Source organism: Orcinus orca, chromosome 5, assembly GCF_937001465.1.
Source record: "Orcinus orca chromosome 5, mOrcOrc1.1, whole genome shotgun sequence".
NCBI classification, from domain to species: Eukaryota; Metazoa; Chordata; class Mammalia; order Artiodactyla; family Delphinidae; genus Orcinus; species Orcinus orca.
In genome coordinates this window covers 133,734,985-133,749,105 of record NC_064563.1, presented here as the reverse complement: position 1 = coordinate 133,749,105, position 14,121 = coordinate 133,734,985, and the positions used below count along the sequence as shown (strand labels likewise).

Here is a 14,121-nt window from a genome sequence, read left to right as displayed (position 1 = left end):
AATAGTATCAACTGCCTTCTGCCAGTCTACCTTTTTCTCTTCTATGATTCCTCTGGCTTCCTCAAAACCAATCACCAAATCCCGTGGATTTTTCCTCTGTAATATCCTTAATATCTGGTACTTTTCTCCCCTTCTCTCTATTCCCACTGCTTCAGGCCTTCATCATTTCTTTTATTTTAATAAACCTTTTATTGAAGTAAAGCATACATACAGAAAAATGAACAAATCATAAGTGTACAACTTAAATTTTTTAATTCACATGTATGTGAATACATGTATTTAACCACAACCTAGATCAATATATCAAATTTCCCATTACCCCAGATGAATCCCTGGTGTCGCCTCCCAATAATTACCTGTGTCCCTAAAAGATAGCCACTATTCTGAAACTAACACCATAAATTTTGCCTGTTTTTGTAAACTTCATGTAAGTGAGACTGTATGGTATACAGTCTTGTGTCTGGCTTCTTTAGCTCTACATTATTTTTGCAGAATTCGTCCCTGTTATTAGGAGTAGCCATAATATGCATATTTCATTGTTGTGTATGAATATACTACAATGTATGTATTCATTTTACTATTGGTGGGCATGTGGGTTGTTTCTATTTTGGGGGTATTATGAATAAAGTTACCATGAACATATAAATGTTTCTGGTGAATGAATATACATGTATGTATTGGGTATAAAACTAGGAGTAGAATTGCTAGGTCAAAGGGTATGCAGATGTTCAGCATTAGTAGATACTGCCTAACAATTTTCCAAAATGGTTGTTTAAAATACATTCCTTCTAGTGATGTATGAGAGTCCCAATTGTTTCACATCCATCAAAACAATTGGCATTGTTCATTTTTAAGTTTCACCCATTCTGGTAGTCATGTAATGATATTTCACTGTGGTTTTAACTTACATTTCTAAGATATTAATCCCATTTCATAAATATAATCACCATTTCAAAATCCTATTATAATATAATCACTATTTCAAAATCCTATTATATAAAGTCTTACTTTAGTCTTTTGCCATTTTCTATTGGATTGTCTGTATTTTTCTTAATGAGTCCCAAGAAGATATTTTTCAAGTATACATTCTGGACATATGTCCTTTGTCAGCTTTTTTCTCATCCTGTGTCTTGACTTTCAATCTCTTAATTGCATTTGGTTTTGTTTAATCAACTTTAAGGAGATAAAATTTATGCACCATTAGCTGCACGATTTTAAGTGTGCAGTTCTGTGACTTTTGACAATGTAGACATATGTGTAATGCCAATCACAGAGTACAACATTTCCAGCATCTCAGAAAAGTCCCTCATGCCCCTTTGCCTTCTCCCCCTTCTCCTCCTCCAGGCAATGCTGATCTGATTTCTATTAACATAGTTTAGTTTTGCCTGATCTTAAGGCTTATGTAAAGGAATCAGAAAGTAGATTCAACCATGTTATTTATTGCATGTGTGAGTAGTTCATTCACTTTATTGCTGAGTATACATTTGTATGGCTGAAACACAATTTGTTTATCCATTCGCCTGTTGAAAGACATTTGGGTTGTTTCAGCTTTGGACTGTTGTAGATAAAGCTACTATAAATATTCTTGTACATGTTTTTTATAGATATATATTTTTAGCTCCCTTATTTCCCTAGAAATGGAATTGCTGGGGGTCGTATAGGTGTATGTATAACTTTATAAGAAATTGCCAAACTGTTTTTCAAATTTTGTAACATTTTACACTTCCATCAGCAATGTGTAAGCATTCCACACATGCTCTCCAATACTTGATACTGTCAATCTTTTAAACACTGAGGTATATTTCTATTTCAGTGACAACTAATAATAATCTTTTCACCTTTTCAAGTGTCTATTTGCCATCCCCATATTTTCTTTTGGGTAGTATCTATTCAAGTTTTTGCCCATTGTCTATTGATTTTTTGTACTTTTATTACTGATGTCTAAGAGTTCTTTTATGTGTTCTGGATACAAGAGGCATATACACATATAGTGTAAGTGAGAGTGAGAGAGAAAGACAGACAGAACATTTGATCCCAGTCTTTTCTGTGGCTTGCCTTTTAATTTTTCTGTTGGTATATTATTCTGAAGTCCCCCCTATCAAGTTTGCTTTTTATGATTAGTGTTTTTTGAGTCCCATCCTAGAAATCTATGCCAATAGTAAAATCTTGAAGCTATTCTCCTATGTCTCTTCTGGAAGTTTTATCATTTTAGCTTTTACATTGAGGTCTATTTTCCATCTTAAATAGATTTTTGCAGGTGGCATGAGGTAGATATCAAGGTTAATTTTCTTCCTCATATAGGCATCCAAATTTTCCACACCATTTATTGAAATTATTTCCCCCATTGATTTGACTTGGCATTTTGTCAAAAATTGATTACCATGTAACTGTGGAACAATTTCTGGGCTATTCTTTCCTTTGGCTCTTTTGGTCTATCCTTACACAGATATTATACTATCTCAATTATGGTAATTTTAAAGTGTGTTTTAAAATCAGGCATGTAAATTATCCAATGTTTTTCTTGTTTTTTCAGAATTTTTTGGCTATTCATGGTCCTTTGCAGTCCATAAAAATTTTAGAAACTAAAAAAATTCTTAAAGCATTCTGAGATTTTATTCTGAATAGTGTTGTCTATAGATCATTTCTGGGGATAATTTATATCTTAATCTTGAATCTTCTAATACTTGAACATGATATATTTCGTATGTATTTCACTATTTCTCTGCAATGTTTCTGTCATTTACAATATACTGGAGGTAAGAGCCAGTTCCATAAGGCAAGAAAAATAAATAAAAGGAATAAAAAATGGATAGCAGTAAAATGTTATATTAACAGTTGATATGCTTTTTATGTAGAAAACTGTAAGAAAAATATTTTAGCTTACCAGAAACTTAATTAAAATCTAATGCTTATGAAGTACTGCATAAGAAAATCATCAGTTTTAAAATTATATTAAATTCAACAAGCATTTAAAAACATTTTTATCTGTATATATTTCTAAAACATGTATACTTTTGTTTTCACCTTTATTGAAAAAAGGTAGCAAGCTGTAGATAATCTCTTGGTACTTGGTATTTTCCACTTGATATTGAATTTGTAACATTTATCCTGTGGTAAGTGTTACAGTATTTTATTAGTTAAGAATGCTGTATAATATTCTACTGTGTGGTTATACAATAGTTCTTTAATCCACTCTCCTGTTATTTAGCATCGGAGTTTTTTCTAGGTTTTTGCTATTGTGAACAATACTGCTATGAACATTCTTACAGGGTGTTCTTACCTTGCCCATCATACATTGGCAAGAGTTTCTCTTGGATATATTCCTAAGGGTAGAATTGCCAGGTCACCTGATATATGAATATTCAGCATTAAGAGATAATGCCAGTCTATTTTCCAAAGTGATAAGTTCTATTTATATGCCCACTAGTAACACATAAAACATTCAACAGCTATTCAAGACTTTTCCTTTCTTTTTTTAATTAAAAGCTACTATAACCTTAGTACTATCCTTAAATACAAACGAGAAATATAACCCTGTCCTGGAGAAGAACACAATCTAAATGAGAAGAAAAATTGTATCTAAAACAATTAGAAAGCAATTCCAAAATATTATATAAATGTCATGACAGCCCCTTATAGGGCGATAGTAAACCTCAGACTTTTTTGTGAATGTACCCCTGATGCTACAAGAACTGGAACTTGCAGTTAGTCCCCCTTACACCTCCTTCCCAACTCTCCTTATCAAAGCTGGGGACTTGGCAAACTTCAAAATTCATTTGAAGTTTAATATTTCATTGTAATTTTTTGTCATTACTCTAAAATATAATCATTTTATTACAATATAAAGTAATATTTTTATCGCTGATCTTTGAGTACAATTGATAGCCCAAAATTATGTGACACATTTATCTTGTGTTAATCTGCTCTTACTAGCATATTCATAAGTATATATATATATATATATATCTCAGTTTAAGAAACACAGTTATAAGTGGTGGGTATGTCTTGGATTTTCTTGCATGATCTCAATATCCATTTTTGGATTTCACATTGGAAATGTTTTCAAACTGTTTCAAAAGACTTTTTGCATACCACATGTTTCTTTTGAAAAATAAATACTTTCTTAATGTTGAAATGTCGTATTTACTTTGAAGGGACAGATTAAGTGTGTTTATTTGTCAAAAATCTGTGCTATACAGCATTATACTAACTACCATTTATCTTTACAGGAAAAGTCAGTGAAACTATATTGCTTGAATTAGGTGTGCCATCTTTTAATACATCTTTTAATTACTTTGGCAAAAATTAAGTCAGGAACTTCTGTGTTATTAATCTGTATATTACATATGAATAAAGCTGAGTTTATATTTTTCAGTTTTAGGCAAATTAAATGAATAAAGCTGGAATCTCTAATATTTTCTTAATTTACCTCTATTTTGGAGCCCAGTGCTCTGGTGAATAATGAAAGTAATGCTTATTGTTCTACTTTCTTTTCTTCTCTTTGTCTCAAACAGGCTACACCACAATATTGAGAAAGGGAAGAAGGGGATAGCAATTTCTATATTTTTTCAAAGATATCTGTTCTATTCATTTGATACTATTAAATTAACATTTGATACTATGTGATATTGTTGAATTTTAACTATCTTTTGGAGTTTTCACTGAAAGTAGAAAAATAAAGTACAATATTGTGGTCACAATTCTGTGATTGTTGTGTTGAAATGCATTTTTAGTTTTTTTCTTAATTGGTCTTTATTTACCTAGAGTGACCAACTGTTCCAGTTTTCCAGGGACTGAGAGGGTTCCTGGCATTTGGGACAGTCAGTGCTAAACCAGGGAAAGTCCTGGGTAAACTGGGATAAGAGGGTTCCCCTTCACTGATGCCCATTCAACTGACTTTCAAATGACATGAGTACATTGTACTTCTTTTCGCCCAGTGGCTTTTGTGTTTTTCTATATGAAAGCTTGGAGGAAACTGAGCAGCGCAAAGAAGAGGAATGTTGGGTAGTTTTCAGTTTTCTAAATGATTTTGATAAGAAACATGTCACAAACCTTTCCTGAAATAATACTTCCGTATTCTGAGTAGTCATTTCTTAAAACCCTAAGGTAATTGGTATGATTCTGAATGTTACTTGTTATAGGGAATTTCCTCAGGAAAAAAAGGTTGTATAAGCATAAATAAAATTGGATTTTTCTTAAAGTGATCTGGAAAATTATGAATCTTCCCTTCAAAATGCAAACACAGTCATCTAATTAAATGTTTAAATGATGCTTCAAACTGGCATACTAATTTAGAGCACATTTATATTGGAGTCATATTTTTATACACTGCATATTTTTGCAGCGAATTGAAGCTCTTTATATAATTAATGTTATATTTTTATTCATTTAATTGGAGTTGAAGCATTAAATTGCCTATTTTAAAGGGGAATATAGAAATTTTACTTACAGCTTTTCTTTTATGATGTTTTTAGTCAGAGCTATGAATCGTTTCATGTTGAATCAGCAATATAACCCCCAATTATATCATTAGTCCTATGACAAAATACAGTTTTTAAATGATGACATTTCTGAGAATACATTGCAAATAGAGTAGGAATGTTTTTTGGGGTTTTTTTTGTTTTTTTGTTTTTTTTTGCGGTATGCGGGCCTCTCACTGTTGTGGCCTCTCCCTTTGTGGAGCACAGGCTCCAGACGCGCAGGCTCAGCGGCCATGGCTCACGGGCCCAGCCGCTCCGCGGCATGTGGGATCTTCCCGGACCGGGGCACGAACCCATGTCCCCTGCATCGGCAGGCGGACTCTCAACCACTACGCCACCAGGGAGGCCCCAAGCAGGAATGTTTTTATATTATAATATGATATTTCAAAATGCAAAGTCTATATTATTCACTTATATACACATAACCAGAGTGTGTGTGTGTGTGTGTGTGTGTGTGTGTGTGTGTGAATGGGAGGGGTGGGGGGAAAATGAATCCTGACCACTAAGCAACAGAAACCTGCTCTCTGTTTCTCAGTGCTCTCAAGCTTAACTGTGCACACGAGTCACCTGGGGAGCTTGTAGAAGTACAGATTCTGATTCTGGGGTAGGTCTGGGTGGTTGCCAATATTCTGTCTTTGCAACCAGCTCTCAAGTGACACTGATGCTCCCAGCTGCTGACACCCTTTGAGCAGCGAGGTCTAGTAAGTCTCTATGAGGTAGAATGTACCCTCCCCCCAGTCACTCTTACAGCTTTACCCTGCGGTACATTCTTAATAGCATTATTCCTACCCCAATCATCTTATTTCCTTATTTATTTACAGATGTGTCTGTCTTTCTACCAGGGTCCATGAGGGCAGGTACCTTTTCTTTCTTATTCAGTCCTGTATCTCCAGTGTCTACAACATGATAAGCCATTACTTCTAAAGATCTATTGGTTAAGTAATGTATTTGCACAAAGATATAGTATATATGCCGTGTAGGTTACCAGATACACACCATGTATATATCAGGCAGGGGACTGGTGATTAAGAGCATGACTCTTACCTGCACTCCCTGGCTGTGTGACACCAGCAAGTGACGTAATATCTCCTGCTTCTATGTCCTCAACCATAAAGTGAGTGTAGTAATAACCACAATCACAATACTGTTGTGAAGACTAAATAAGTTGCAACCTGTGACATACTTAGAAATGTGCCTGGAGCATAATAAATATAATATAAATGTGAGCTCTTGAGCTATAATGTTTTACCACTGATAGGTAATTTTATTTACAAAACCTAGAAGCTTCCTGAAGGCAGTAGGCATGCCCTGTGTTCTGTCTGAAAGGGATCAAGACTAGATGGGTGATTTTTAAACTGTGCTTCTCAGAGACACAGAGGATCTGTATAAATCTCCAAGGGCTAGCTCTGAGGGGAAGGCGGCTGAAAAGCTGGGCAGGACACAGCTGCCCATCTGCCACCACCACCACTCAAACAAAGCAACGCCACCCTCTCTTTCATTATTGACATTTCAAATAAGCTTCCCAAATAAAGGGATGTGTTGCTTTAAAAAAACAAGCAAACGACTAATTTGAGAACCAAAGGATAAGGTGGTGTCCAAAGCTTTATTCAGCTCTATAATCGTATCAATCCCTAAAAAGTAAGGCATTAAAATAGCACAGCTTATGACCCATAGCAGTTTTCAGGTAGGTGTTCAATGTATATTGATATTATTGTGTATTATGTTTTGATTATATCATGTATTATATTTTATTATTATATCTAATGTATTGATGACATATTAACATATATTAAATCAATTAGTGGTGGAAGCTCAGTTCAGGTTCAGCAGGTTGGAGATCGTGGCTGCTGACTTGAGATGCATCTAAAAGTGAGGAAATAGGACAGGAGCAGCCTCCGCTCTTTAGAGACAAGTATCTGAGGGAAGGCAATAGCACCTGAAGAGGTTTCAAGATCAAAGGAAGATTCTTTAATGGATGCTGGACAGATGCGGGCATTGATTTTGGTTTTTAGCCCCATGTACTTAATTCATTTCATCAAATATTTATGGTCCTGTTCAATTATGTGCTCCTACTTTTCCTTCAGACAAGACTGTCAGCCCTGACTGCCCATTAGAATTAGTAGGGGGAGCTTCCAAACAATGCCTATTCTCTGACGGTGAAAACACACTAGGGAGGAGGGTCTCCCGTGTGCTTTTGTTGCTGATGTCCTGTCAAAGCTCCCCAAGACAATTCTAACGTTTGAATTGTTTTAGACTTTGTTGGAAAACTGTTTTAGACTTTTAAGCTTTGTTTCAAATCAAAATGTCTAGGATTTACATCAATAAGTTTTTAACTTGTTAATCAAAATGTATTCAATTTGCCTCTTAAATAGTTGCTGTTTACAGTTTTGTCGCTGTTTCAATGTGATGTATATTAAATCATGTGGTCAGAATATTTAATGAACAGATTACCAATTTTATAATGAAATTCCAAGAAAGATATAATTTGATATATGAGAATTTACTTTAATGAAAGTATATACTTGCCTTTGGGCCAAATAGAAGTATTGATATATATAATGTGAATTCCACCTTATTAATCAAGTTATTCAAATATAAAACCTGGAAACCAGAGGTTGGACAGAAGAATGGTTTTCTATGGCCCCCTCATACTAAAGTCCACTTAGCCTCCTTTGGAATTCCAGAAATCAGCAGGAGAGTGACTAAGAGGTGTGGAGGAAAGGACTCCAGTATTGGACCAATCGGGCTTAAATGCTGGCTCTACCCCCTACCCTCAAGAACAAACTCCTGAATTTTTCTGAGCCCCTGAGAAATGTCACCTATTTCTCATCGTTCTTTTGAGTTGTAGATGTGATAATAATTATAAAGGACCCAGCAAAGCATCCAACATATTGCAAAGATAAATATCTCTACCACTGATGATAACAGTAAGAGCAAAAAACATGTCCATTGATCATTTTCTGTGTGCCAGGCTCTGGGTTATGTGCTTTTTATATACCACCTCATTTACTTAGAATTCAGCTTGGTCTCTCTTGTAAAACTTAGTCTTTTAGTAGGAGATGGAAAGAAGAATGAGATAATGAGATAAAGTGAGGAAAAGCTTTCAGACTCCTTGCCATGGCAATGTCTGGGGTCTACCTTACTGCCTGGTGTGAAACTACACAATACTTTTAACATATCACATGATTTTAAAATAAGCCCCATACCTAAATGGCCATATGTGCTTCAAACTTCTATTAAATAGGAAGAGATCATCACAATTATGACATGTACAAAATTGGGTATATCTTACACTTAGCTTTATAAATATATCATTAGTGAAGTTAGAAGTGTCCCTTTAATTCATTGCCTCACAGTAGGACATAGACCCAGGCCATTCGACTCAGGTGTATTTAACCATTGGCCAGCACTGCTTCAAGGCAAGTGCAAGATCTCTTACTTGTTTATTCATGGAGCTGTTCATTCCATTGAACACGGCCTTCCTATCCAAGAAGCTGTTTCCTATAGACAGACATAACTAAACCCAAGAAAATGTAATAGAGTACTATTTTCATTTAGTTGATGTTTTTCCCAAAATAACCAAAATATAAATTTTAAAGAACATTACACTCAAACATCCAGTATCATCTACGTTATTACCTAGGTGTAGTTATCTCAGTTACTAACCTCTAACATTTCTGAATCACTGCTGAGTCAAATCCTGTTTTTTTCCTCTGGCTTAACTAATTCAAATTCATGGCGACATCTCTTAATTTGGAAAATGAGTTTCCCAGTTTATCTGGCTTCTCGGCATCTGTGTGTTCAGAGACCTGGCAAGCACTTTCAGCCAACATATGATCGCCTTAAAAAGTGTGGTTTATAGCTAGATCCTACAGCTTACGATGAAAAATATAAAATTCCTTCCAGGTCTCTCTCGCTCTCTCTCTCTTTCATTTGTCTCTTATTTCTGCACCCAGTAAAATGAGAAATATTAGTCACATAGTCACACCATCACTCTTGACTTCAGTGAAACATGATCTTTCTCCAATTTATGAGCTGCCTGACAGCTTTCCTCTAAGTCTTCATCAATGTTTCATATCTGAAAAATTCCGTACCTTCCTCTAGCTAAATTTTGATCAGCATCTCAAATACAGTTTTTAGAGAAAGACCTCTAATATGTACTTCTTTCTGCCATCAAGACTGTGTTACTGTAGTTTAGCGTATGAAAGATCTTATTCCTTAAATCATATTTAACCAGTACATATTAAAACTTAAGGGGCTTCCCTGATGGCACAGTGGTTAAGAATCCACCTGCCAATGCAGGGGACACGGGTTCAAGCCCTGGTCCTGGAAGATCCCACATGCCGCAGAGCAACAGAGCCTGTGTGCCACAACTACTGAGCCTGTGCTCTAGAGCCTGCATGCCACAACTACTGAAGCCCGCGTGCCTAGAGCCCATGCTCCGCAACAAGAGAAGCCACTGCAGTGAGAAGTCCGTGCAAGCAACAAAGAACAAATGCAGCCAAAAATAAAATATAAATTAATTAATTAATTTTTTAAAAACTTAAGCAACGATATGATATACCTTCTCCATAGTTATAATATAGGATATCTACATCATATGTTATCTACATCATAATATAGGATATCTACATCATATGTCACAGTCATTTGCAGCATTTTTGTAAAAATCCAGCATTTTATAAATCAATTCTTGTGAATTCTCTTCCTGAGCTAAGTAGACAATTCCTAATAGACCATGCCAGATGCTGTGCCTTCTACTTTGGCTACTAAGTTGCCAGAAGAAAGTTAGGGAATAATAAGTAAAGCTAACATGAACTGAAACTGTATTATGGGCAGTTACCATTCTATTTACACATATTAACATTTAATGCTTATAATAATCTGACCAGATGGTTCCTATTCTTATCCCTGTTTACCATTAAGAAACAGGAGCCTCAGCAAGTGCTAGCCTGGTGAAGAAGCTCAGGGTAAAGGCACGGCCGCCAAAGCAGGAGTGAGAGCAACTTGACACGGGGAGGGAGACCCCAAAGAGGCCGCAGCCGCAGGAGGCCGGAGACATGGCCGCTGTCGGCCTTCCCCGAGACTTCGACCGGGCCCCTCAGGCCATGTAGCGGCGGAGCCCCACCGACCTCACAGACCCCGTCCTGCCTCGCATCGCTGACCCAGTCGCCCTGTTGCCAGAATGAGCTGAAGTCTGAAAATTGCTCAGCAGTACCAGGCATAGCACGGGCCTCTTCTCTTGTGGTTTCACTTGCCAATGGCCACTTTCTTGATAATTCTGAGCTCTTCTCACAAGTGTCCATCCAGTGGCATCTACCCCAGCTGCGTGGCTGACGAGGTCTTGGTGCTCCACCCTTGGTGCTCCAGTCAAGCCTGAGCCACTGAGGTGGAAAAGCCGAGTTCAGGACATTGGACCACCAGACGTCCTGGCCCCAAGTAATATCAATCGGTGAGAGCTCTCCCAGAGATCTCTGTCTCAACACTAAGACCCAGCTCCACCCAACGGCAAGCAAGCTCCAGTGCTGGACGCCCCATGCCAAAAAACTAGCAAGACAGGAACACAACCCCACCCATTAGGAGAGAGGCTGCCTAAAATCATACTAAGCTCTCAGTCATCCCAAAACACAACAATGGACGCGGCCTGGCGCACCAGAAAGACAAGATCAAGCCCCACCCACCAGAACACAGGCATCAGTCACTTCTAAAAGGAAGCCTACACAAGCCACTAAACCAACCACACCCACTGGGGGCAGACACCAAAAACAACAGGAACAATGAACCTGCAGGCTGACAAAGAAGACCCCAAACACAGTAAGATAAACAAAATGAGAAGACAGCGAAGTACACAGCAGATGAAGGAGGAAGGTAAAAACCCACCAGACCAAACAAATGAAGATAAAATAGGCAGTCTACCTGAAAAAGAATTCAGAATAATGATAGTAAAGATGATCCAAAATCTTGGAAATAGAATGGAGACAATACTAGAAACGTTGAACAAGGACCTAGAAGAATGAAAGAGCAAACAAACAATGATGAACAACACAATAAATGAAATTAAAAATTCTCTAGAAGGAATCAATACTAGAATAACTGAGGCAGAAGAATGGATAAGTGACCTGAAAGATAAAATAGTGGAACTAATTACTGCAGAGCAGAATAAAAAAAAAGGAATGAAAAGAATGGAGGACAGTCTCAGAGACCTCTGAGACAACATTAAGTGCACAAACATTCAAATTACAGGGGTCCCAGAAGAAGAGAAAAAGAAAGGGACTGAGAAAATATTTGAAAAGATTATAGTTGAAAACTTCTGTAATATGGGAAAGGACATAGTTAATCAAGTCCAGGAAGCACAGAGAGTCCCTTGGATAAATCCAAGGAGAAACATGCCAAGACACATACTAATCAAACTATCAAAAATTAAATACAAAGAAAACATATTAAAAGCAGCAAGGGAAAAACAACAAATAATATAAAAGGGAATCCCCCTAAGGTTAAGAGCTGATCTTTCACCAGAAACTCTGCAAGCCAGAAGGGAGTGTCAGGACATATTTAAAGTGATGAAAGGGAAAAACGTACAACCAAGATTACTCTACCCAGCAAGGATCTCATTCAGATTCAACAGAGAAATTAAAAGCTTTACAGACAAGCAAAAGCTAAGAGAATTCAGCACCACTAAACCAGCTTTACAACAAATGCTAAAGGAACTTCTCTAGGCAGGAAACACAAGAGAAGGAAAAGACCTACAATAACAAACCCAAAACAATAAGTAAAATGGTAATAGGAACATACATATCAATAATTACCTTAAATGTAAATGGGTTAAATGCTCCAAACAAAAGACATACACTGGTTGAATGGATACAAAAACAAGACCCATATATATGCTGCCTACAAGAGACCCACTTCAGACCTAGGGACGCCTACAGACTGAAAGTGAGAGGATGGAAAAAGATCTTCCATGCAAATGGAAATCAAAAGAAAGCTGGAGTAGCAGTTCTTATATCAGACCAAATAGACTTTAAAATAAAGACTATTAGAAGAGACAAAGAAGGACACTACATAATGATCAAGAGAACAATCCAAGAAGAAGATATAACCATTGTAAATATTATGCACTCAACATAGGAGCACCTCAATGCATAAGGCAAATGCTAACAGCCATAACAGGGGAAATCAACAGTAACACAATAATAGTAGGGGACTTTAACACCCCACTTTCACCAATGGACAGATCATCCAAAATGAAAATAAATAACAAAACACAAGCTTTAAATGACACATTAAACAAGATGGACTTAATTGATATTTATACAGCATTCCATCCAATAAAACAGAATACACTTTCTTCTCAAATGCACAAAGAACATTCTCCAGGATAGATCATATCTTGGGTCACAAATCAAGCCTTGGTAAATTTTAAAAAATTGAAATCCTATCAAATATCTTTTGTGACCACAACACTATGAGACTAGATATCAATTACAGGAAAAAATCTGTAAAAAATACAAACACATGGAGGCTAAACAATACACTACTAAATAACAAAGAGATCACTGAAGAAATCAAAGAGGAAATCAAAAAATACCTAGAAAAAAATGACAATGAAACCACGACAACCCAAAACCTATGGGATGCAGCAAAAGCAGTTATAAGAGGGAAGTTTATAGCAATACAACCCTACCTCAAGAAACAATAAACATCTCAAATAAACAACCTAACCTTACACCTAAAGCAATTAGAGAAAGAAGAAGAATAACAACAAAAAACCCCTAAAGTTAGTAGAAGGAAAGAAATCATAAAGATCAGATCAGAAATAAATGAAAAAAAAGAAAAGAAGGAAACAATAGCAAACATCAATAAAACTAAAAGCTGGTTCTTTGAGAAGATAAACAAAATTGAAAACCGCTAGCCAGACTCATCAAGAAAAAAGGGAGAAGACTCAAATCAATAGAATTAGAAATGTAAAAGGAGAAGTAACAACTGGCACTGCAGAAATACAAAGGATCATGAGAGATTACTACAAGCAACTATATGCCAATAAAATGGACAACCTGGAAGAAATGGACAAATTCTTAGAAAAGCACAACCTTCTGAGACTGAACCAGGAAGAAATAGAAAATATAAACCAAACAATCAAATGTACTGAAATTGAAACTGTGATTTAAAATCTTCCCCGAAATAAAAGCCCAGGACCAGATGGCTTCACAGGTGAATTCTATCAAACATTTAGAGAAGAGCTAACACCTATCCTTCTCAAACTCTTCCAAAATATAGCAGAGGGAGGAACACTCCCAAACTCATCCTACCAGGCTACCATCACACCCTGATACCAAAAGCAGACAAAGGTGTCCCCCCCCAAAAAAAAAACTACAGGCCAATATCACTGATGAACATAGGTGCAAAACTCCTCAACAACATACTGGCAAACAGAATCCAACAGCACATTAAAAGGATCATACACCATGATCAAGTGGCATTTATCCCAGGAATGCAAGGATTCTTCAATATATGCAAATCAATCAATGTGATACACATTATTAACAAACTGAAGAATAAAAACCATACGATAATCTCAATACATGCAGAAAAAGCTTTTGACAAAATTCAGCACCCTTTTATGATGTTGAAAAACTCTCCA

At 36.4% G+C, this 14,121-nt stretch overlaps 1 protein-coding gene across 6 annotated transcripts in view; it reads right to left on the bottom strand.

The window, feature by feature from the left end:
- The window catches only part of BACH1 (BTB domain and CNC homolog 1), an 82,231-nt gene extending 71,157 nt beyond the window's left edge, over positions 1–11,074 (bottom strand). For 2 of the 6 annotated variants that reach the window (XM_033418164.2, XM_033418163.2), the window contains exon 1: positions 10,613–11,066. The gene's annotated coding sequence lies outside the window, so the exon portion shown is untranslated. Of the gene's footprint in view, positions 1–10,612 lie in introns of all 6 variants that reach the window. The other 4 variants (XM_033418166.2, XM_033418165.2, XM_033418169.2 and 1 more) reach the window with 3 other exon arrangements.
- Positions 11,075–14,121: the final 3,047 nt, after the last annotated feature.